The sequence below is a fragment of the Cryptomeria japonica genome, chromosome 9 (genome assembly GCF_030272615.1).
Source record: "Cryptomeria japonica chromosome 9, Sugi_1.0, whole genome shotgun sequence".
Lineage (NCBI taxonomy): Eukaryota > Viridiplantae > Streptophyta > Pinopsida > Cupressales > Cupressaceae > Cryptomeria > Cryptomeria japonica.
This window is the reverse complement of record NC_081413.1, coordinates 659,039,168-659,064,810: the sequence shown is the minus strand read 5'-3', so window position 1 is coordinate 659,064,810 and position 25,643 is coordinate 659,039,168.

The following is a 25,643-nucleotide window of genomic DNA, read 5'->3' as shown; positions in this document are numbered from 1 at the left end:
CTAGCACATATACCTTAAATTTTAATTTAATCCATATAAAATAAGCTGAGAGATATCCTTCTCGAGGTGCCTATTTTTAATCAATTTTACACCCTAATGTAAAATAGGCACCTCCAGAAGGTTATCTCTCGGCGTATTTTATATGGATTAAATTAAAATTTAAGGTATATATGCTAGTGGCAATTGCGTGATGTGACATGAAAAACATAAAATAAATGCAACATATAATTATATAGTATCTTTTTTTTGAATTGAATTATATTATTATATTAGAATATAGGTTCAATTAGGGTTAGGGTTTACTACGTCTAAATTAGGGATATTGTCAAGGTTAGGGTTTGATTATTGGTAGGGGTAATATTAAAGTTCAATTAGGCTTAGAATTAGGGTTATTATTCAATTGCATTAGGATTGGAGTTAAATTAGGATTGAAATTCAATCAGGACTGGGGTTCAAATTAGATTTAGGGTTAAATTAAGGTTAGATCAAGGTTCAAGTTGTAGGTAGGGTTCAATTTTATGGTTAAAATTAAGTTTAGGGTTAGGTTAGGGTTGGAATTCAATTAGAGGGATCAACTTTAAGGGTTAGCATTATAGATAATTAGAGTTTAATTATGGTAAGGTTCTAATTATAGTTAGGGTTAGGATTAGAATTAAATGAGGATTATGATTCAATTACATTAGAGTTAGGAAATTAGGATTAGAGTTCAATTACGATCTTGGTTTGGTGTAGATTAGGGTTGGGGTAAGATAAGATTTAAAGTTTAATTAGGGATAGGGTTAAGTTTAGAGCTAGGGTTCAATTATGGTTGAATTAGGGTTCAAGTTGTAGCTAAGGTTTAATTATAGGGTTATAGGTAGGTTTAGGGTTACGTTGTGGTTAGGTTTTAATTATGGTAAGATTAGGTTAGGGTTAGGGCTCAATTAGGTGTAGATTGGAGATATTGTCAAGGTTAGGGTTTGAATATGATAAGGTAAATTGTAATTAGGGTTAGTATTAGATTTCAAATAGGGCTAGAATTAGGGTTATGCTTCAATCACAATAGAGAGGGTTAGAGTTAAATTATGGTGGGATTAGGGTTCAAGTTGTAGGTAGTGTTTAATTCTAGGGTTCTATAATAAAGCTCGCTTTCAAGGTTTAGCATTAAGGTTTAATTAGGGTTAGGGATTACATTATCATAAAGATTAGGGATAGGGTCAAGGTTAGGTTAGTTTAGGTTAGGTTAGGTTAGGTTAGGTTAGGTTAGGATAGGTTAGGTTAGGTTAGGTTAGGTTAGGCTAGGTTAGGTTAGGTTAGGTTAGGTTAGGTTAGGTTAGGTTAGGTTGGATTAGAATTATGGTTAGTCTTAGCATTTACTATAAGCATTTACATCATGCTTAGGATTAGTGTTAGGTTTGAGATTCAGAATTATGTTAGGGTTTACATCATGGTTAGGGTTAACGCTTAGGATTATTGTTAGGAATATGATGAGGGTTAGGGTTATGGTCTACATGATCACACTTATGGTTAGGGTTTGGGTTATGGTTAGGGTTAAGGTTTAGGTTTACAATTATAATTATGGTATGGGTTAGGTTTTAAGGTTATGGCTAAGGATTATTGTTATGGTTAGGGTTAAGGATTATGGTTCAGTTAGGGTTAGTATTATGATTGAGGTTAGGGTTATTCTTTAGATCATTGTTGGGTTTGGGGTTGGGGTTAGGATTATGGTTAAGTTTTATATCATAGTTAAGGCTAGAGTTTAGAATTATGGTTAGGCATATGGTTATGGTTAGGATTATGGTTAAGTTTTATATCATGGTTAAGGTTGACTTTAGGGTTAGGGTTATGGTCAAGGTTAGGATTTACATCATGGTTAGGGTTAGGGTTAGGATTAAGGTTAGAGTTAGGGCTTAGGATTATGATTAGGCATATGGTTAGGGTTAGGTTTATATTGTGCTTGGTGTTTGTGTTAGTGTTAGGGTTAAGGTTAGGGAAGAGGGTTAAGATTATGGTTAGGGTTAGAATCAACATCATGGTCAGGGTTAGGGTTGGGGATAGGGATAGATTATTTGTTATGGTTAAGTTTAAGTTTTAGGGTTATCGTTCTGGTTACAGATAAGGCTAAGGATTATTGTTAAGGTTATGGTTAGGTTATGGTTTGTATCATGCTTAGGGTTATAGTTTGGGTTAGAATTATTTGGATTATGGTTAGGGTTTACATTATTGTTAGGGTTAGGGTTTGGGTTACAACAAGGTTTATGGTTTGAATTATTGTTAGCATTAGGGTTTAGCATAAAGTTTAGACCTAAGGTTAGGATTAAGTGTTATAGTTATGGATATGATTAGGGTTAGTATTTAGATCATTATTAGGGTTACAGTTAGGGTTTAGGTTTAGGGTTTCTACTATGGTTAGGTTAGGGTTTGCATCATGGTTAGGGTTATGATTAGGTTTTGGGTGAAGGTTTAGTGTTATGATTAGTGTTATGGTTAAGGTTAGGGCTAATGATTATAGTTATGGTTATTCTTATGATTCAAATAGGGTTAGGTTTCAAGGATAAAACATGTTATTAGGGTTAGGTTTCTATAATTAAGCTGAATTTAAGGTTAGGGTTAATATTTTTAATTAGGATTAAAGATACCATTTAATAAGGGTTAGGGTTAAGTTATGGGTTACATTAGCATAAAGGTTTGACTAGGGTTAGGGTCAATGTCATTTGTTGAGTTTAGGGTAAAGACTATGCTAGGGTTTAGGTTGTTCAAGATAAGGTTTAATTAAGGTTAGGATTAATTTTAGGGTTAGGTTATTTGGATTCCATTAGGGTTAGATCAAAGTTATGGTTAAGATTAGGTTATGGATAGGATTAATTTTAGGTTGTGATTAAAGTTACTATTCTAGGATAAAGCTTGGGGTTAGGGTAGGGTTGATATAGCTTTAGTTCAAGCCTAACCATAATTGAATTCTAATTTAACTAAAAGTCTAATAATAATTATAATTAAAAACTACAGCCAACATTAATTAAACCCTAATTCTAAATTAACCCTAAATTATAATTGTTACATTTTTTGAGTTTATTATAAGGTTATTTTTTAAAATTATACATAAATATATGATTAAAGACAAACTTACAAAAATTTAAGTATAGCGGATTAAACTTTTAGATGATGCATTACTAATAAATTATATATTTTTATTTTCAATTATTGTTTTTCTAAAATAATTATTTAGATATCAATTATATTTCTAGCATTTTATGGATCTCCAAAGATTAATAAGATTATAATCATAACTCTAATAGTAATTATAATTAAAAACTATACCTAACCTTAATTTAACCATAATCTTAACTTAACCCTAAATTATAATAGTAATTACTAAAAACTTGTTTTACCTTTTCTTCCAAATTTTTTCTAGATATATAAGCAACAATTCTATTTTATTTTTACTTTTAACATGTAAATTATTTCAAATTCTAAATTAAATTAAATTCTATATTTTCTAATTTTCAAATGAATCATCAATCTTTTAGAATAAATTAAAACTAAAATCTAGATATAAATAGAACCTTTCTATATTTTCCCTTTTATAAATTTTAAATGAATTGCCAAATTTAAAACCAATCTTAGATATATATGAAATCTTTTTGTACTTTCAGTAAATAACATTTATATTATATTTTAAGTTTTCTCATAATCAAAAATTAATCTTATAATTGAATTTTTAGAATATGATAATGTTTAATCAAGTTACTAGGATCATCTTTCCATGTCTAAACATTCTAACAATTGCTTAAGACTCAATTTATTCTATCTTTTATATTTAAATTATTTTAAATATAAATTCTATTAAATAATTATAGATCTAACATGCCCTGAATTAGAAAAGAAAAAAAGTGAAGAAGGTGAAGAGTTTGAGAATAGACAATAATTGCAAAGCTTCAACCAATAGCAATACGTACAACCAAAAGAGATATTCTTTCTCAAATACATAATTTTGAAGTCTGATAATTAAAAATATACTCAAGAGATGTGATCTCATGGAATGCAATGATTGCAAGATTTAGAGAGAATAGATTTGTTTAAAACACTTTCAAAATATTGAAACAAATGCAATGGGCAAGTATAAAGCCAAATTCTTTGGTAGCGTATTCAAGAATGGAAGCTTTCAAATAGAGCGTGGACATGCATTGCATGCATAATAGTATGGGGATTTTGTTTAGATACTAAAGTTGGAAATGCTCTAGTGGACATGCAAGCAAGATGTGGAATCATAAAAACGGGCGTTCAATGGATTGCATAGCAACTTGAGCCTGCAAACAAGATTTTGAAATTAAACTCTTAATCTTCTATGTCCTTACAACTATTTTATTCTGAAACTACTACTACTAAAATGCCAATTATGACATCCCTACAAGTGCATGTCAATCCTATCTTTCTGCTGTAAAAATCTTTTCAAAATAATAATGGTACATTTGAAAACTCTAGATTTGTAAAGTGAGGCAAAAATGGAATAATTTACAAATTCTAGCACCCAGGTCCTTGCTAGCCATACTTGAAAGGAGCTTCTTTAATAATTTATTTCTCACTATCTATTACTGCATCGCACTATTTCACCACAAAATCAATCAAATGCAAGACTCATTTGTACGCAAAAATCAAAATCAAAGGCCATTGATGATGTGGACAAGTTCCAGATTACTTACTTTAAAGGTGGAGATTTGATAATCTGGTCGTCAAAATATGTGAGATTCACATTGTGGAAATCCAAGCAAAGGGATTCGAAAGTCTCCAACAATAGATGTCTTGTCCATCTACACAACACACAAAAAAAACCCCTATCAGTTTCAAAAGAAAAAAACAAAATATGGCTAGACTGCGTGGGTTATATGGAAATTGAAAAAAAAGAATTTGTGCAGATCCATAGTTATAACTATCCTTGCAACTGTGCATGTTTAAAATAAGTGAAGCGAGAAAGATATCTATGAATATTAATATCAACTTTTCATATGCCTATTGCAATTCGAATGTAACTGGTATTGTCAGCTCCTTCCTCCTATTGATGCCATTGTAGGTTACGCATCTGGCCGTAATTAATTGAAATTCTAAACTTAAAATAACTATCAAATCATTTCAAGTTCTAAATATCAATTAGTTTTAAAATAAATAGTCGTTTGAGTTAATTTAAAAGTAGAATCTAAATATAAATAGAATCTTTCTATATTTTCTATATATATGAGAAAAATTTCTATTCTATTCCCCTTTTGCATGCAAATGAATTCAAATTCTAAATTTAAAATAACTTTTTTTTTATAGTTGTTAAATTGATTTTTTAGATTTATAATCGTGACACTATCATACAAATCATACATACCATTTTTGTTCAATAAAAGATGTCAACGGACAACCTATTACTTATGACTTTTAATTCATTTATTATGGAAAAGCCATTGTTATTAAGTCGAGAAGCTTTACAATGGCAACAAATTTATGCGTATTTTCAAATAATATGTATTACATAAATAAGAAAAAAATATAAATATCAAATATCAAATTAATATAAAGGTTATGAGTAAGATAATTTTAATTATAAAGAACTTTGAACTATTTTAAAATGTCTATATTTTAAATATATAGTAAAAATATCATTTCAATTAAAAGAGAGTTTAAGATATTTTAAAATGTCTTTATTTCATTAGAACAAAGTTTAAGGTAATTATTTCATAAAAATATTGAAATAACAAAAAAAAAATTCATAAGAAAAGTACATAATATTAAAGATAATAAGTGTTATGAATGCATTATCCTACAATAGTTACCTATTTATAACCTTACGTGAAAACTAAACTCTTATTAACTACAACCTTAACCCCTAAACCTAATCTCCCTAATTGAATGCCAACCCTAACCTAATCTTAAAGTTAACTCTAATCATATAGTTTTTAAATTTTTCAAATTATATCATAAAATTTTAAACCCTTAATTAATTTAAAATTAATTGTTGATTTATTTAACAACATTAAAAAAAGACTATTTTAATTTTAAAATGTGAATTGATTTTCATGCAAAACCAAAAAATTTCAAATTGAAATGTTGTTAAATGAATTAATATCAATTAATATCAATTAAAAATATAATATCAATCAATTTTTACTAATGCCTATAGAGTATAAGTTTAACTTTTATTTAAAAATATATAAATAATATATATTACATAAATAAGTATAATAAAAAAATAGAAATATCAAATTACTATTGATAATATTCATTTATTCTTATTTATCTAATATATTTATTAATAAAGTATATTTTGATACAACCTTTGTTAATTTATTATTACTCAAATAATTTTTGAATATTTTATTAATGTTTCAAATTATTTGATAAAGCTTAAACCCTTAATTAAGTATTTGATTTTATTAAACTTTAAACTATTTTAAAATGTCTGTATTTTAAATTTTTAGTAAAAATATCATTTCAATTAAAAGAGAGTTTAAGCTATTTTAAAATGTCTTTATTTCATTAGAACAAAGTTTCAAGGTAATTATTTCATAAAAATATTGAAATAAGAAAGAAAATATTCATAATAAATACATTATCCTACAATAGTTATTGGATTTGATAAACATTCAAAAGCATACTCTAATCATTTAAAGTTATATAAGTTTTAGTTTTAAATTTATTCTAAAACTAATTGTTGATTCATTTAACAACATAAAAAAATAGAAACCCTAACTATAATGAAAACCTTACCATAATCAAATCCTCACCTTGAAAATATCTCTAATCTAGACCTGATTGAACTCTAAACCATAACTTGACCCTAAACTTAAATATAACCCTAACTTTACCCTTACTACAATCCTAACCCTAACCGTTAACACTAACTCTTAGCATAAGATATAAACCCTAACCCTTGAAATAATCCTAAACGTATCCCTAATCGTAAGCCTAACCATAATCTTAACCCTATCCCTAACCTTAACCCTAACCATGATATAAATCCAAACCCTAACCATTAGCCTAACCCTAACAATGATGTAAACCCTAACTACAATCCTAACCCTAACCTTTAACTTTAACTCTAACCCTCTAATATAAACCTTAAACCCTTAACCCCAATCTTAACGTTGTGATATAAACCCTAACCCTAAACACAAAACTAACCATAATTGTAAATCCTAACCCTAATCCTAATCCCATGATATAAAGTCTAACCCTAGAAATAATCATAACAATAACACTAAATCCTAATCCTAACAACAATTGTAAGCCTAACCCTAACCTTCATCCTAAATCCAAAATTCAACTACTAACCTAACCCTAACAATGATGTAAACCCTTACTGCAATCCTAACCCTAACCATTAACCTAACCCTAAAAGTGATGCAAACCATAACTATAAATCCAAACCATAACCATAATTATAAATATAAACCCTAACCCTAGACACAATCCTAAATATAACCCTAAATCCTAAGCCTAAACATAATCTTAACTCTTTCCCTAACCTTAATCATAACCATAATATAAATCTAATTCCTAATCATTAGCCTAACCTTAACAATAGAACCCTAACTATAATCCTAACCCTAACTCTAACCCTCTAATATAAACTCTAACCCTAACATTGTGATACAAACCCTACCCCTAAACATAAAATTAACCATAATCATAAATCCTAATCCTTCATATTCCTTGTCGGCATCCTTATTCTTATTCTTCAGCCATTGGCATTTCCTATCCTTCAGCAATTGGCGTTTCCTATCCTTCAGCGAATGCTGTTTTATAATTTATTAATTTCATTTCATTAGTAACTGTAGGAATACGATACAATTCTTTTTTGTTTACACCGTTACAAATGGGTGGGTGGCATTGTAGGTTACGCGTAACAAGCAGTAAATTGGTGATGACGTGGCAGAAAAGAAAGTATTACATATTTGGGCTTATGAACAGCAAATTGATTGATGTTTGAGTTATCTAACGCATTAAACAACGTTGGTAAGAACAGAAAGAAAAGAAATGGCAGAGGAGTTTTCATATCTTCGCATATGAAGAGCAAATTGATTGATAATTGTCAGATTTCAACGAGGCATCCAGGGAACAAGCCAGCGCAGCAAAGACGGCTCAAAGATAACATTTCCTATTACATAGACTCATTTTCCAATGAGTTCAACAATAGTTTATATACATAATTAGTTTTCACCTAGTGATAGACTTTGATATGAATGGCATGGTTCTACCTCCATTAATTATTCATTACATCATTGTACATCACAATGATGTTTCTTATACATTTAATATTTAATATTACTGTCACATCCATAGAAGTATGATTTATAAATTGTATATCTATTTTTATTATGTCGAGAGACATAACCTACAATGGCATTATATAAGGATCATCACCAGTAACGATGTAAGAAAAAAGAAGTGGTTCGTATTCTTCCAGTTATTCCACTCCTTAGTCATCTGTATACATTTCTTTAGCTGCAGTTACGAATGCAAAATGCAAAGTGGAGAATATCAAACGCAACAAACAATCTGGCAATTACAATCACACATTCAACAAACCAATAAAATATGAATTCACTAATGCTATATTTGCAACTTACTTAGTTGGCCAAGTGGAAAAGCGAATGTTATATTTTATTGTTGAGGTGGAAGAGCAAACGTTACTGAACTGTCACCGTCCAAGCTGTCATGGTCCAAGAAGATTCTTTGCAGCCGTTAGGATGCATGATTCAAACACATTCAATACGATTTGTTTACCGAAGGAAGTTGAAAGGATTGACTTTACCGCTGCATATAGAGGACTCACATTCACCTCTCTTCAATTGCATCGATTCAATTCTAAAAATCAGAATATTTTAATTTCCACATGGGTGTTCTGCAATCAGATTATTCATCTGCACGGTGTTCTTCAGCACAGTTTCTTCAGCACAGTTTCAAGTTTTTTTTAAGATTAGTAAGGTTGTGTGTGACACTTATCATTTTTTTTAATTTTTTTTTGGATAACTATCAAAGTAAAATAATTTATTTATATTCCTCTTTATGAAAGTCCCATAAGTTAGAGATTAAGGGGACATTTAGGTTGATCTATTTTCCCTTACATATGTTGACTCCAATGACTATTACTTTCCTTAAACTGAGACACTGTCATAGTCTCACAGAGCATAATTACAACGCAGAGGGAAGAGAACAGAGAACGTCATTGCAATATCTAATAGGGGAAGTAAAATCACTGTCCTAACACGAAAAGTGGCACTCTAACTCAGCAAAAAAATAGTCACCATGAAGTTGTGTACCAACTGGAACAAAGCATACCACTGTAGCATATCTACCAAAACATTGGGTTCCCATTGTAAAACTGATGTAAATACTCTGTCAAAATTATAGGTATATTTTATTTTTAGTGAGATGAAGTTTGCAGAGGAATTAATTAAGAAAATATAATTAAAAAATAATAATATAAAATTATACATTAAAAAGTAGGAATTAAAATCACCATTTAATTTAGTTTTTAATCAATGGAGATATTAATCGAATACTTAAAGATAAATTTCTGAAAAGAATCAATTAATTTAAGTTTTATTCATAGAAGTGTGAAAAAAAGCATGAGATGGATGAATAGAAAGCTTTATAGTAGATTTCTTATTTCAAGTGAGTTTGGGAAAGTTGAGATGTTGTAGATGAAAGTGTTTTATAAATAGAAATTTTATTAAAATATAGTATGTTGTATTTGGTTTTTATGAAATTCTACTATTTTTTTTTTAAATTTGTATTAAACTAATATTATTTGCAAAATTAATTATTATGATTTAAACTATGCATACATGTTTTAGATAAAGCATGTTATTTCTAATAAAATAAATGCTTCCATGTTTTGTTTGCAAAAAGATCAAGGTTAAGGTTGTAGTAAAAATAAGAAAGAAATTAAATTTAGTAATTTAAAAAAAATAAATGCAAAACTTAGTAAGTTAGAAAAAAAAATCATGGTAATAATTTGCAGTGAAAGAATGGAGTTTTTAATTAAAATTAACCAAAAAATCAAAATCTAGTAAAAAGAGGAAAGATATACAGTTAAATACATTTTTTTTAAAAAGTTACAAAACTTAGTAAGATCTAGAATAAAATTATGGTAACAAGTTGTAGTGATCTAGATTTATATAAGTTAATAATTTATTTTGGAAGAATTTATGCCTTCAATTTTGTAAAAAAATATGGTAACAAGTTGTTATGGTAAGAATTAATGCCTCCAATTATTTAGTTTGTTTTTCTTATGAAAATCTATTCCAAATTTGCAACGCAATGAAAATTATAGTAAAATTATATATTATCATAGTGTAAATTTTTTATAATAGTTATTAGGGTTGGAATCAACCCTAATCCTAATGGAATCTTGAAACCAATTTTGATCTTATTTGAATCTTCATTAATCGTAAGCATAATTTCATGGATAGTTAAAAAAAGGGTGAAATGTATTAAAATTCATTATGCTAGAATGTGCATATGTTGTAGTTGTCCATGTTTTACTTGATGAATAGTTAACATCTTAACATAATTTTCAATTAATGTTATGTATCAAGCTTAATACGTATCCAGCTTAATAAATGATGTTCAATTTTTAAAAAATGATTATTGAGCTTTATAATATTATGTCTAAATTTTCATAATGAATATTAGATATTTTACTATATTAAATTTTCTTTAAGTATATTTTGGAAGTGAATGTTTTCTAAATTATATAAATTATATTTCTTAAAATATTTACAAATTTTTAATGCTTTTTGTCCACTACTAAATTCAATTTTGAAATGAGTCAAAAATTGTTGTATTAATAACCTCAACCCTAACTCTAAAATAACCTTAACTCTAAACCCAACCTAACAATGATTGTATCCCTAATATTAACCTAATTGAATCTTTGGGCTAATGCAACCCATAACCCTAACTAAAAATTAAGTCTAATATTAAAACCAAGCATTATTATAGAACCCTCACCCAAATATATTGCTTTATTCTTAAACATTAACCCTATTTAAATCTAAACACCAAATCCAACCCTAATTAAATTGTTATGCTAACCTTATTCCTGATTGAATCCTAGCCCTAACCCTAACACTCATTCTAATTGAAACACAATCCCCACCCCAAGAATTATCCTACTAGAGTAACCCTAATTATAGCCTAAGCTTAACCCTAAACATATAATATTTCTATAATTTCAACCTAAGCCTAAAATTAACTCTAATCCTCGAATTAAACCCTACCTACAATTTAAACCCTGATCTTTAGAACTATAATTGAACCCTAACCCTAACTAAATCCTAACCCTAATTGAACCATAATCCTAATCAAATTATATCTAAAACCCTTACCACCAATTAACTATAATCCTAATTTAACCTTAACCCTAATTTAATTGAATCATAGCCCTAATTTATCCTTTAGGTTAACAATAACCATAAACCTAATTAAATGTTAAGTCTAACCTTAAAATCTATCTTTACTGAAGGACCCTAATTCCAAACACCATGCTTCATACTCAAACCCTAACATTAACACTAAAACTAATCTTACAAAATTAAAATCTAACCCTAAAATTAACTATAACCCCAAAGAATTAAATACTATATACAACATCAACCATAATCTAGCCATGATTGAACCATAACCTCAAACTAAACCTTAACACTAATTTAAACTTAATCATAAGCTAACCTTAAAGTTTACTATAACTCTACAATTAATCCCTAATTACAACATGAATCCTAAATAACCATAATTGGATCCTATCCCTCAACTTATATCTAACCATAATTGAACTCTAATCTTAAGCTACTTGTAATCGTAATCTACTCCATACCATGATCCTAATTGAACTATGATCCTAACCTTAATTATATTTAAATTGTTATAATAATCAAATCCTAATCATACTTGAACGCTAAATCTAATTAACTATAACCTTAACCCTTAACCGTAATCCCCCAATGATAACCAAACCATAAACTTAACTGTAACCTTATAATTAAGCCGTAATACTAACAATAACTCTAAACCTTATCTCTAACAGTAACAATAACCCTAACAATGACGTAAATGCTAACCATTATTGTAAACCCTAACACTAAACCTAACCCTAATAATGGTGTAAACCCTTACATTAATCCTAATAGTAATCCTTAACACTAACCCTAACCATGATATAAACCCTAACCCTAACTCTAACCCTAAATTAAATTATATCTCTAATTATAAATAATCATAAACCCTAACCCTAACCTTGAATCTATCTCTAAGTTAAAACCTAACACTAAGCCAAACCCTAAACTTAAGTCTAACCATATTTATTATCCAAAACCTAACTATGATATAACCATAACCATAATCCCAAACCATAACTCTAATCATAATCCTAAAGTCTAAACCTAACCCTACCCCAAAATCTAACCCTAATCCTAACACTATCCCTAACTCTTATATGCCCCTAACAATAATCATAACCATAATCTTAACCCTACCCCAAAACCTACCCTAAACCCTAACGTTGTATGTAACTATGATACATCCCTAACTGTAGATATAATATGCCCCAACCTAAACTTAACCCTAACCCTTACCTAAAGCTTACCTTGACCTAAATATAAACCTAACCGTAACCCTAGCCTAAATGATAACCCTAATCCTAATACTATTCCTCACTCTTATGTACCCCTAACCATAATCATAACTGCAACCTTAACCGTAGCCCAAAACCTAACCCTAAACCCTAGCATTGTCCCTAGCTATGATACACCCCTAACCATAGACATGATCATAACTATAACCCTAAATTTAACCAGAATATTAATAGTAACCCTAATCCTAAACCCTAACCCTAATAATAACGCAAATCATGATGTAAATCCTAACCATAATGCTAATGCCAAACCTAACCCTAACCATGGTGTAAACCCTAACATTAATTTTAGTATTAACCCTTAACTCTAACCCTAACCATGATATAAACCTTAACCCTAACTCTGCCAATAAATTTTGTTATATTTATAACCATAACATTAACCATACACCCTAACACTAACCTTGAATCTATCTCTAAGACAAAGCTTAACCTTAATCCAAACAATAAACTTAAGTCTAACCATATCCATTAACCTAAACCTAACTACAATATAAAACCTAACTAGAATCCTAAAACATAACTCTAACCATAATCCTAAAGTCTAACCCTAACCTTACCCTAAAAGATAACCCTTATCTACACATTATTTCAAAGTATTATATACCCCTAACCATAATTATAACTGAAATAGTAACCCTACACCAAAACCTAACCCAAACTGTTCCCTAACTATGATACACCCCTAACTATAATTATAACCCTATCTATAACCCCATACATTGTTGGGAGTGGTTTTCATTGCACCAAAAGATCAACCTGTAAATGCCTGATACAACCATTAGACTTATATAATCCATCGGAGAGGATTAAGCCATGTCGCGAACATATCACTTTTGTTGGATAGAGACCAAGCGCGCACACCTTCCAACAATCCCCCCTCAACACAAGCAGGGTTTGAGCCTGTGACCTAGCTTTGATACCAAATGTTCAAAGTGGTTCTTGTTGCACCAAAAGATCCACCTGTCAATGCCCGATACAACCACTAGACTTATAGAATCCATAAGAGGCACTTATGCCATGTCGCAAACACATCACTTTTGCTACACAGAGACCAAGGGCGCACACCTTGCAACATACTTAGCAATAATCCTAACAATAACCCCAATACTAGTCCCTAACCCTAACTATAACACTAATCATAAATCCTAACCCTAACCTTGAATCTATCTTTAAGAAAAAATGTAACCCTAATCCAAACCCTAAACTTAAGTCTAACCTGATCTATTAATCTATTTACCTAACTACTATGTAAACACTAACCATAATCATAAATTATAACTCTAACCATAATCCTAAAGTCTAACCCTAACCCCACCCCAAAGGCTAAGCCTAATCCTAACAATATCCCTAACTATTATATAATCATAACCATAATCATAACCCTACCCCAAAATCTAACCCTAACCCAAGCATTGTCCCTAACTATGATACACCCCTAATTGTAACCATAATCCTAACTATAAACCTAAACCTAACCATAATCCTAACAATAACCCTAATCATATGTCCTAACCCTCATAATAAACCTAATCACAATGCAAATATTAATCATAACCCTAATGATAAGCCTAACCCTAACCACAATATAAACCCTAACCCTCACAATAATCCTAAAAATAACCATAACCCTAAGCCTAATCATAATCCAAACCCTAACCCTACCCCTAACCCCAACCATGTGTGAACCATAACCCAAACGATAATCCTAATTATAACTCTAAACCCTAACACTAATCATAATTCTAACCCTAACCCTAATCCTCAACATAACTCTAAACTTGATACTAACAATAATCCTTATCCCTAATTTAAAACTTATCCCTATCCTTAAATTTCAACCCTAGCCATATTCCTAATCCTAGCCCTCACCTTAATATTAATCCCAAATTCTAATCATAATCCTAACCCTAATGATAATGATGATGTAAATTCAAACCGAAACCATTACCGTAAACCTAAAACCAACCCTAACTATGATGTTGATCGTGACCCTAAACCTTAGCCCTAACCTTATCCCTTACCCTAACCCAAACCTATCCATGATGTAAACCCTAACCGTATCGATAATCCAAACTATGACCCTGAACCTAATCCACATCCCAATCATGATATAAATAATAACCCTAACCATAATCCTAACCATAACTCTAAACCCCAACCATAATCAAAATCCTAACCATAACCTTATTCTGAATGTTAACCTAACCCTAACCCTCACCCAAACCATGACATAATCCATAACCATAATCATAATCCTGACCATAACCCTAAATATAAACCTAACGGTAACCCTAAAAATAATCCCCAACTGTAAAGTCAAAACCTAACCCTAACGATAACCCCAACCCTCATCATGAGGTAAATCCTAACCCTAACCATGATACAAATACTAACCCTAACCCAAACCTTAGTCTTGACCATGACGTAAATCCTAACCCTATCCATAGTCCTAATAATAATCCTAAATTCTACCCCTAACCATAATCCTTCTAGTAATCCTAAATCCTAATCCTAACCATAATACTAAATGTAAGGTCCTAAACCAAACCCTAACCTTGATGTGAACCCTAATCGTAACCCTAATAATGATGTAAACCTTAAATCTAACCATAATACTAACCTTAACCCTAAACCTATCCATAGCCATAATCCTAACCATTAAATATTATTTTATACTATCATTAATTAAAGTCTAATATATATCTTACATTTTGGTATATACTTTAATCTTGCAACACCTACATTTATTAAAAATAGTCTAAATGGATATATTTCTTATATCTCTACATGGTAGTATAATAACATATTAATATTATAATACTATAATATAATTCAATTCAAGAAAAAGATACTATATAATTATATATTGCATTTATTTTATGTTTTCCATGTCGTGTCGCGCAACTGCCACTAGCATATATGTCTTAAATTATAATTTAATCTATATAAACCTTCTTGAGGCATCTATTTTTAATCAATTTTACACCCTAAATTGAAATAGACGCCTCGAGAAGGATATCTCTCGGCGATATAGATTAAATTAAAATTCAAGACATATATGCTAGTTATATATGATGATGCAAATCATGATAAAAAATATTCTACATAACAAGTTTTCTTCAATTATAATTATCATGATCATGACATAAGTAAGTGCAAGATAATTTAGAAATATAACTAACGATTATGTATTATAAAAAATGTGATGATTATGTATTATATGGTGAGATAATTTAGAAATATAACTGATTGGTAGAGGTTTTCAATTGTTTGATTTATCTTATTTCTTTTACAATTCCTTTACAACTAGGGCTTACATTATTATCACTCATTTTTTTAGACTTAGTTAACATGATGATTATATGAGGTTACCAACACCTTCTCGTGATTTATCATTTGATGCATGTGGGCCCTAACTAATATTTCTATTACATCAATGGTATTACACAAAAAAGTCCAAAAATATTATATTAGCATCCAACATACTTAATTTACCTCTTACACAATAATTCATATTTATAAAACCTAAATAATTGTACATCATTCAAACAAAAAAAAACACAATCTAAAATTTCTCTTTAAGACTTAGTAACATAGATTTTCTTATAGTAATAATATATGAAAATATTTGGGTAAGATCTTGGTTATCTTTTAAATTAATGAAAAATATTTAGGATCTAATAATAGAGGTTCAAAACTATCTAAATAATAAATAGGTGTAATTTCCATAATTAGATCCATCTACTTCATGATTCTAAGAGTTAGTTAACATATGATTCCTAAGAACACTACTTAATGTCATCTTATAAGAGAAATAAATAATGCATCACGTCATCATAAGATAGCAACAAAAAGAAAAAATTCAAAATATTAGAGCATTACATAGCACATTATTTATGTGGAGAAAATATTGCAACAAAAACATATACCAAGAAGAAAGGTAAACAATGCATTATCTTGAAATAAATGAGATTCCAACACATTTACTTTCATTTCCCTCTTATCCTTCTTAGATTTCAGCACCTTTGTATGTTTGAACAAACTCTTTATACCTCAACCTATTCCTATTCTTATATAGTAACTCTGCATTCAAAGGTTCCTCATAATTTCTACATCCAAGGAGTAGTTTATATAGGCATCGTGAGAGCTCTAAAATACAAAATAAGGTCTCTAAAAAAGACTTTTCATTATAAAATTACCAAATTCATGGATTTCCTTCTTAATTGTAGAATGACATTAGTTTTGACTGCAATATATTCCTTTTGACTTGGGTGACCAAACTTGGAAGATAAGAATTATATTAAATGTAATAAACAATAAAATATTGAGAGACACAAGAGTGATCTCTTCACTTGTCATTAACGATTCCATTCTAGGCATCAAATGTGGGGAAAACAATAATAATATTCATGTCCACAACTCACATTTATTATTGATAGTGGAGCCCATCATCTACTATGAATGTATTACAAGTCATCTAGTGAGAATAAATATTACAATTTATTTTCTCATTACATCCTAAGTGCCTTGGTACACTATCAAAGGATGTTTGAACCATTAAATATGGAATATAATTTATATGTTAAATTGATTCTTAATTGTAACATTATCCTACTTGACATCATACATTATAAATACGCCCATAGGAATCACAAACAAGGTAAAATAATTGCTTTACCAATATGTACTACTTGAATCTTCTCCATGTTCTCATACTCCAAGACACTTGTTAAAGCATCCATGATAACTACCATCAAGAACAAAGATCATTACATCCTCCAACATGCCACTTATGGAAGACAAAGGAACATAATAAAGTGATTTATATCAACTATCACTAGAATATACACTACAATCTTTCTATAAATAGAAACATCAAATGCAAATGATAACAAAGGTTGTAAGTAGATACCTTTCTCATATCATATAGAATAGAAACCACAACAAATTGTAACTTATCCAGGATAACCATACATTAAACCAAGGTACACCATCATAGATATAACTTCATGACATCAACATGTCAGCTCAAAATTATAATTGAGTTGAGCTATATATGGGCAAGTGCAAGGTAATGAGTCACAAATTTAGGGAAGTCCATGCATTGGAAAACGTGCTCTTATAAACGAGGGCCCGTTTTCAAAAAATGGGGTCCCGTTTATGCTTCAGGCTCTCGAGCCGAAAGGTAACGGGGCTCCAAAGCAAAAAAAAGTGGGCCCCCGTTTTGTGGAAGTTGATTCCACAACCCACCACTTGGCTCGGGATTAGGCTCGGGATAGGCTTGGGATGGCCACACCTAAGACATGGACCTGCAAATTCAAATCTCCATGAATGAAAGCACAAATATGAACTTCTGAAATAGTTTACGTGCCTCTAATAAGAGAATTTTTATACGAAATTAAAACCCATTTCAGATTATACTGTCTAATTTCTAAATATGTAAATTTATTTAAAAATTGATTATTTTAACTATTTTTCATTTAATTTATACTAAATCGGGTCCATAAATTTGAAATATTAACTAATTTTGTAAATTTAATAACTTTTTTTATTTTAAAGAATTCTAGAAAAAAAATTATATGTCATCAATCTACATAAAATTCTTTGGTATTTACAAAAAATAAAAAAATGTTAAGTTTACATCAAATTATGTGGGTCGTACACGTCAAATTTTTAAAAAGATAATTACAGCCTTTAGAAATTTAATTAAAAAAAATATATAAAAAAAAAAAAAAAAAAAAATATGCTTGTCAATCTTCAGTGTGTTACAAATCATTTCTCAAAACGGTTTGAGAAAATAATTTTAATTGTGTCAAAAAAGTGTGGGTCGTACACATGCATGCAATGGTCCTGAAACAGGCATTTTTAAAACATGGTTTTCAAAACTCCATTCAAAAAGTTATTTTTTATTATGTGGGTATTAAAATAAGTTACATATTTAAAAATTACACTCAGAGGGATATCTTTTATATTACTGACTTTTTCCAAGATTCAATTCTTAAGTGTTTCAAATTTTAAGCTCAAATGAGACAAAATCTGAAAATCAAGGAAAACACTTCCACTTTTTGGCCAAAAAGTGGACTGATCTTCTTGCACTGACCCATATCCATCCTCCTATCACAACGTAACATACCAATGTGTAAATTACCAAAACAAGGAAAAATAACAAGGTTTGCATTAACTCTAATATGTTCCTGTGGATATAGGTACTTCACATTGAAGTTATCTCACTACAATAAAATAGGTAGCTGATCGACAACCTACATAACTCATCAATCCAAAACCAATTAAACATCAAAACTCATCATCACATTAGTAATGAACAATGTAAGATACCCAAGAGGATCACTAGACATATATCCAATAAATCCCACCACATAAGTAATGTAAGATATTAAAATAGATTAAAACATATCAAGTATATCTATAGTAATTCACAGAGAATATGGCTTTAACTCCTCTAATACATAGGGTGAAAGAAACATACTATAATATGCAAATCCTATAAAACATTTGCAATACATATCTTAGCAGTAGTTTCCATAGCTCTCACAAGTTCTGCATACTCAACAATGTAAATACAAACATATAAAAAGAAGAACAAGAAGGGCAAGAACAACAAGAGAACCAACAAATTAAACCATATCCTTTTTCAACACTAACATGTACCAAGCTCTCTAAAATGAGTTCACATCCATTATCATGGGTAGGATCCTTTGTATTTCCTATAAAATCATCTTCAAATGTAGCCATCTCAACATAGGATCCCCAAAAGCCTTAAATTTTTTATCAACCAGAATTAATAGTGAAATTATCAGTATGCTACATATTTACATTTTGGATTAGAAGAATATGATTTAATAGACAAATTTATGTAAGAACATGTTAGTTGAAAATATGTTATTCCATTGATATTCTTATTTATTTTAGACCAAAACAATAGAAAAAATCACATATTTATATATTTTTCTCCATTATATTCTCCCTAGATTTGATGTACCTATGATCTAATATATAATTCCATGAACAAGTAAAAAGAATCATTAACATGAAAAATAATATCGCCAACTTCTTCAAAGGTTGCTGACACAACTTTTGCTAGTTGTGACTCTCTGCCTACAACGGTTGTTGCTCCCTCTTCTGGTACCCTTTTTTCCACTCCAGAAAGATCGGTGTTGTGCCATTCGCATTGGTCTGTTGCGGCAGCTAAATTTGAAGATGGTTGGATTACTGTTAAGGAAAAGCATTCAAAGACGTCCAAGCCCTCTTTTGATATGACTCTTGGTTCCTACAAGGAAAATGAGGGTCTTTGTAGTTGGTTGTTTGGGTTGGTTTTATTGGCCTTGTTGTCTTTTTGGGCAGTCCATATAATATAATGAAAATGAATTACGCAACGTCAAATTTGGAAGAGCTTGCTCACCCTTAAAGTACGCAACTGATGCATGGTCATTATTTGTATATCTAATACCAAGATTCAATACTATTTTACAACAATAGAAACATCTCCTTGAATATTTGACAACCTTACCAATTAAATGCATTTCAATCTCTACAAATTTCAAACAAGAAAGTTTCCAATGTCTTGAGAGAAAACGTAGAAACATCCCTAAATAATTCACACTTTTAATAAATAAATACTTGTCTTTATTATCATTGCATATAATTTTGTAATTTCAAAACAAATGGTAGGGAAAGGAGTTGTGATGGGCTCTTCATTGCATTCTTATTCTTCTTATTAGTACTTGTCGTTAGGCAATACTATTGTAATGAATTTTTTTTCTATGCTTAAATGGTTATTAAAAAAAATTAATTAGACCAATTGTAAACAAGTATTTTTTTATTTTTTAAACTTTGTTACTTTTCATAAAGTCTACATGCATATTTTTTAAGTTTACAAATTAGAAAGATTATTTTTCTTATCAACCATTGGACAATATTGTTCTACTTGTTATAGAAAAGCTTTTTGGAGGCTTGCTAATTCCATGGACACTTCCTTTACATTTTTATGTGACAATTAATTCGAGAGCTGCGAGCTGCATACTCAATGATTTACCCATAACTATGTGAGTCTATATTTTTTTATTTTTTTATTAATAATACCATCCTCTATTTTATAAAGACCTACGGTTCCAATCTTATAGTACTTGCAAATAAAACTATTTCAAACCCATTTTGGTAAATAATTTTTTAATTATAATTCAATTATTATAATAATATCATCATAAGATTAATATCAATATTTATATTATATTGTTAAATAATAAATATATTAACAATTAAATTTATTTAAAAAATTATTATTAATTGTTATAAATAGTAAAATAATATGTTAATTAAATTATAATCTACATTACATATTAATTATTATGAAATAAAAAAAAAAATTAATTATTTGATTTAGTGAACGATAATTAATTTTTCAACACAAATTTCTTAAAATAATATAATCTTTTTTTTATCTCTATATTTATGACAATTCAAATTATATAAATAAAATTAATTATAAATTATAAACTTTCAACTCTTTTTCATTACTCTCTATAAATAATAACATGGAAATATTGTAATAATTGTTCAACTAAAAATCATACTTATATTGAAAAATATTTCTTATTAATATTATGTAATTATAATTGATAATTCCATCTATATATTAATTTGTTAATAATCAATTGAAATTGACATATTTGTTATTTATATAATATATATTATATGTTAATAAATTTATTATATAATTATATTTAATATTTATCATTGAGATATATTCTTAATTATTAGATATTAAATTAATGAATAATTGATATTATTGGAGAGGCGAATTAAAATTGTATGCGATTACAGAAAATTGCGAATTAAAAATTGTCTGCGATTACAGAAAACTGCGATGAAAGAGGCGAATTAAATCTGCGAAAAAAAATGTTTTAAAGGCATCTGCGAATTAAATCTATGAATCTGCAACTGCGAATCTGGAGATTAAAATGGAGGACACTACGATTAATTAGAATGGTGATTACTGCGATTAATTGGAAGTGTGATTACTACGATTACAGAAAACTTAAAAATATCTTAAGAGGAACAAGTTGGGAAGATTGAACGGTGATTACTGCGAATTTGGAGGCTGCGAATCTAGAGACTGCGAATTACTGCAAATCCGGAGACTGCGAATTACTGCTCTCCTCCACGTGGTTTGAGCCTCCTAACTTAAAACATCCACTTCATTTCACTTGTGTGTTTTTTTATTTTATTTTTTGCTCGCTAGATGTTTTAGTAGTTGATTGTGCTCGCATTTAATACTGTACCGCCCTCGCGTGAGCACTGCACTTGGCCTTTAATGGAGCCTGAGGAAGTTATTATCCCACTCACTGCTGAAACGTAAGAGGTCTTTCTCAGATGTTGTCACGGGTCCTAGAGATGGCATTACCTGCGATAAGAATTCTAAGTTCATGGCTGGCTTCGCTCAACCCGACGGAGAAGGTAAGACCTCAGCCATCTTCATCGATCTCTCCTCCATTTCGCCTAATGATGCTATGGCTAAATAAATCTTGCATGAGAAAGATAGGTTAAGAAACACAACAATCTTCTTTGCTGCTATAGATGTTGAAAAATGCCCACCGCCCACAAATTTTTGGATGACTGGTTTCATATTTTTTGGAATTTAAAGCTTGGTTTCAGATTTTCATTTTGTAGGCAAATTCAAAAGGGTTTAGTTATCATTTTTTTCACCTCATCGGAAACATAGGCTGAGGTCCTGAAAAAACAATATTGGGCCATAAGAAACACTTCCTCCTGTGCCCTTGCTTGGTCGCCTGAAGCCATCAACAAGGAAATTATGGCTCTCTCATTCCCCAGGTGGCTTCTTCTTAAAAACGTCCCGGTGCTTCCTACCCCAAATCATCGAACCTGTGGGCAAATTTGTCAGGATGGACGATTCTAACAGACTTATCCCCCATCTAACAGACTTATCCCCCATCTTGATGCAAGAATGTTGGTTTCAATCAAACTAGGAATTGATATACCTGATACCCTGAATCTTAAGATAGAAAAAGAGGTATATTCATGCCCTTTAGAAACACTAGGAGGGATAAATGCTTGTTTTCTATGCAAGAAATAAGGACACCAGCGTAAGAATTGCCCAATTATTAAAGAAAAGAACTACTAAAAACAAGGTTGATCCCTCTAAGGGTGACCCCCAAAATTCTGGAAGCACCGAGTCAATGCCATCGGTGAATGGAACCGATACCGCCCCTCTGCCTGCTAACAACCCTCCTGTAACTAGCATGAACAATCCTCTTAATGGGATGGTTGGGTGTGGAAACTCTGCCTCAGGCCTGAGCAACAGATATCCTAGCCTAGGCTGTGCCAATATAAGCCCCCTCCAACCCATGCCCACCCCACCTAAGGCCTCTGCCATGGACACCACCAAAGCCCCCTCCGATGATGGCTTCCAATTAGCTATCAGCAAAAAAAGACGGAGGAAAAATGCACAAGAATTGGTGGCTGATAAAATCTGATCTGGAATTAAACAGAGCAACTCTAGAAAGAATACCTCTTCCCATTATTCAGATAATCCAAACGTCAAGTCTATGATTAAAAACCTTGAGGGCACCATCCTTGGCAACACTACTATTGATTCTGGATTTGGCTATGCTGAGATGGCTCATAGACATGGATTTCCCCTAAGTTCCACCTCTACAATTCTCACTCTAGCACCTCCTCCAGGTCTTGATAACACTACTGACAAGTGTGGTGTCCCCAAGGTGTTTAATGAAATCGATGAATCTTGCGTTATCCAAATCATTCCTGCTAACACTAAAACTACCCCTGAGATGTTCCCTAATGTGCTCCCCTCCTTCAAATAAACATCTGAGTCTTGCACGAGATATAGTAAATCGATTCTTCTAGGCCAGAATGGGGAAGGGATCATTGATCCCCTAACTAGTTCCTCCCCTAGTGAGGAGGAGGAAGACCAGTTCGATCATGGCTCCATGACCAAGAAAAAAGGGAGGCCCTTTGGCTCCAAGAATAAGAAGAAGGGGACTAATCCCCCCACAATTCTTAACACTCCCATGAATCCTTCCAACTCTAAGGCTGGCAGTTGCTCCTTAACCCCTTCTCAGTAATGATGAAATTTATTTCTTGGAATGTGCGAGGGTTGGAGTCACCCGAGAGAAAGTTTATCGTGAAAAGACTCCTTGACTTACATAAGGATACTGATTTTCTACTATTAAAAGAACTAAAAGCTACTGAGCTTATTCTTGAAACTACACTTAACTATGTCTGGAAGGATGCCATTAAAATCTGCTCTAATCACCCCAGAGGCAAGGGAGGTGTTGGAATCCTTATCAATTCCAAGTGGTCCAATCTCATTACTGACAAGGGTATCTTCCCATGCAATAGGGCTGTCTGGACCTCCATCAATCTGAAAGGCACTCACTTTGGGATCTGCTCTGTGTATGCAGGTAATGATTATAGGGATAGGACTACCTTTTGGGATTGGCTTAGATCTCTCCCACAAATCCCTTGGATAATTGTGGGGGATTTCAATATGGTTGAAAATAGCTTTGACAAAACTGGTGGCCTACCCTTTGCATGGAAAAATTCAAAAAGAGAGCACTAGTATGGGCTGAAATTGCATAAAGCACTATTTGATCCATTAGAGGAGCTTGGACATTCCCCCCTCAACCTGTGGTATACCTGGTGTAACTTTCAAAAGGGGGAGACTAGAATCTACTCTAGGCTAGACCGATTCTACGCTAATAAAGAGATTTTTTCCTTCTCGCCTAATGCCCAAGGTAGGCCTATTTCTGTTTGGCCTACGTCCCTGTCCGACCATCACCCTATTATGGCTGTTATTAATGTTAGAAATATTATGACTACCCAGGTCAACAAATCCTATAAATTTATGCTTAACACCTCCCTCCTCAAGGATCAGGATGTTTTGATCACCCTGCATCTCATCAGACTCCTCAACTGTCAAAACAAACTCCTCCCCTCTCATATTGATAGATGGAACTTTAATGTGAATTCCTGGCAAAAAACCCTATAGACTATAGGGCAAAAAAAGGCAAAAGACTTTAGATTTGCTGAAAAATCGCTCATTAGCCAACTCCAGTCTTCAAAGCTCGATATCCAAAACAACTCTAGTTGGACTCATAAGGCTACTCATGTTGCACTTTCTAGAGAAGCTCTTAGAAAACACCAACAAGTTAAGATCCATAGGGCTATGGTGAGGGCTCGCACCCACTGGCTACAATTTGGGGACAAGGGCTCCAAATTCTTCTTTAACCTACTTAAGCACAAATAATCCAAGGAAAAGATTGATAGGCTGATTATCGACAATAAAGAAATTATTGACCTCCCCAGTATCAAAGATGCTTTTGAACTATTTTACAAAAACCTATTCACCTCTGAAGATGATTGCAAGGCTAAGGACATTAGCGACATGTGCAAAACCATGATCTTAAGTAGGATCTCCCCTAAGGACTCCATCCTCCTTAACCAAAGGGTATCTGTTGAGGAAATCACTGCTGCTATCAACTCCCTAAAATCTGACAAATTGCCCGGCCCAGATGGCCTCCCTATTGAATTCTACAAGGCCAATCTAGAATGGATTACCATTGACCTACATGGTGTTTACTCTGAAGCTTTTGATAATGGCACCCTTGGTGCTAACATTAACAAGGGGACCATCAAACTGATACCCAAGGATGGGGATAGGGCCTTAATCAAGAACTGGAGGCCTATCACCCTCCTCAGTGTCTCCTACAAAATTTTGGCTAAGGTTATTTCCCTTCGACTTGAAAATCTCCTCCCTAAATTCATCTGCCCCACCCAAACAAGCTTTATCAAGGGTAGATATATCCTGGAAAACCTCATTACGAGATGGGAAGCCATGGATTGGGCTAGAGCCTCTAACCAAGACACTGCTATGTTCCTACTGGATTTTGAAAAAGCATATAACCGTGTGGAATGGGACTTTGTC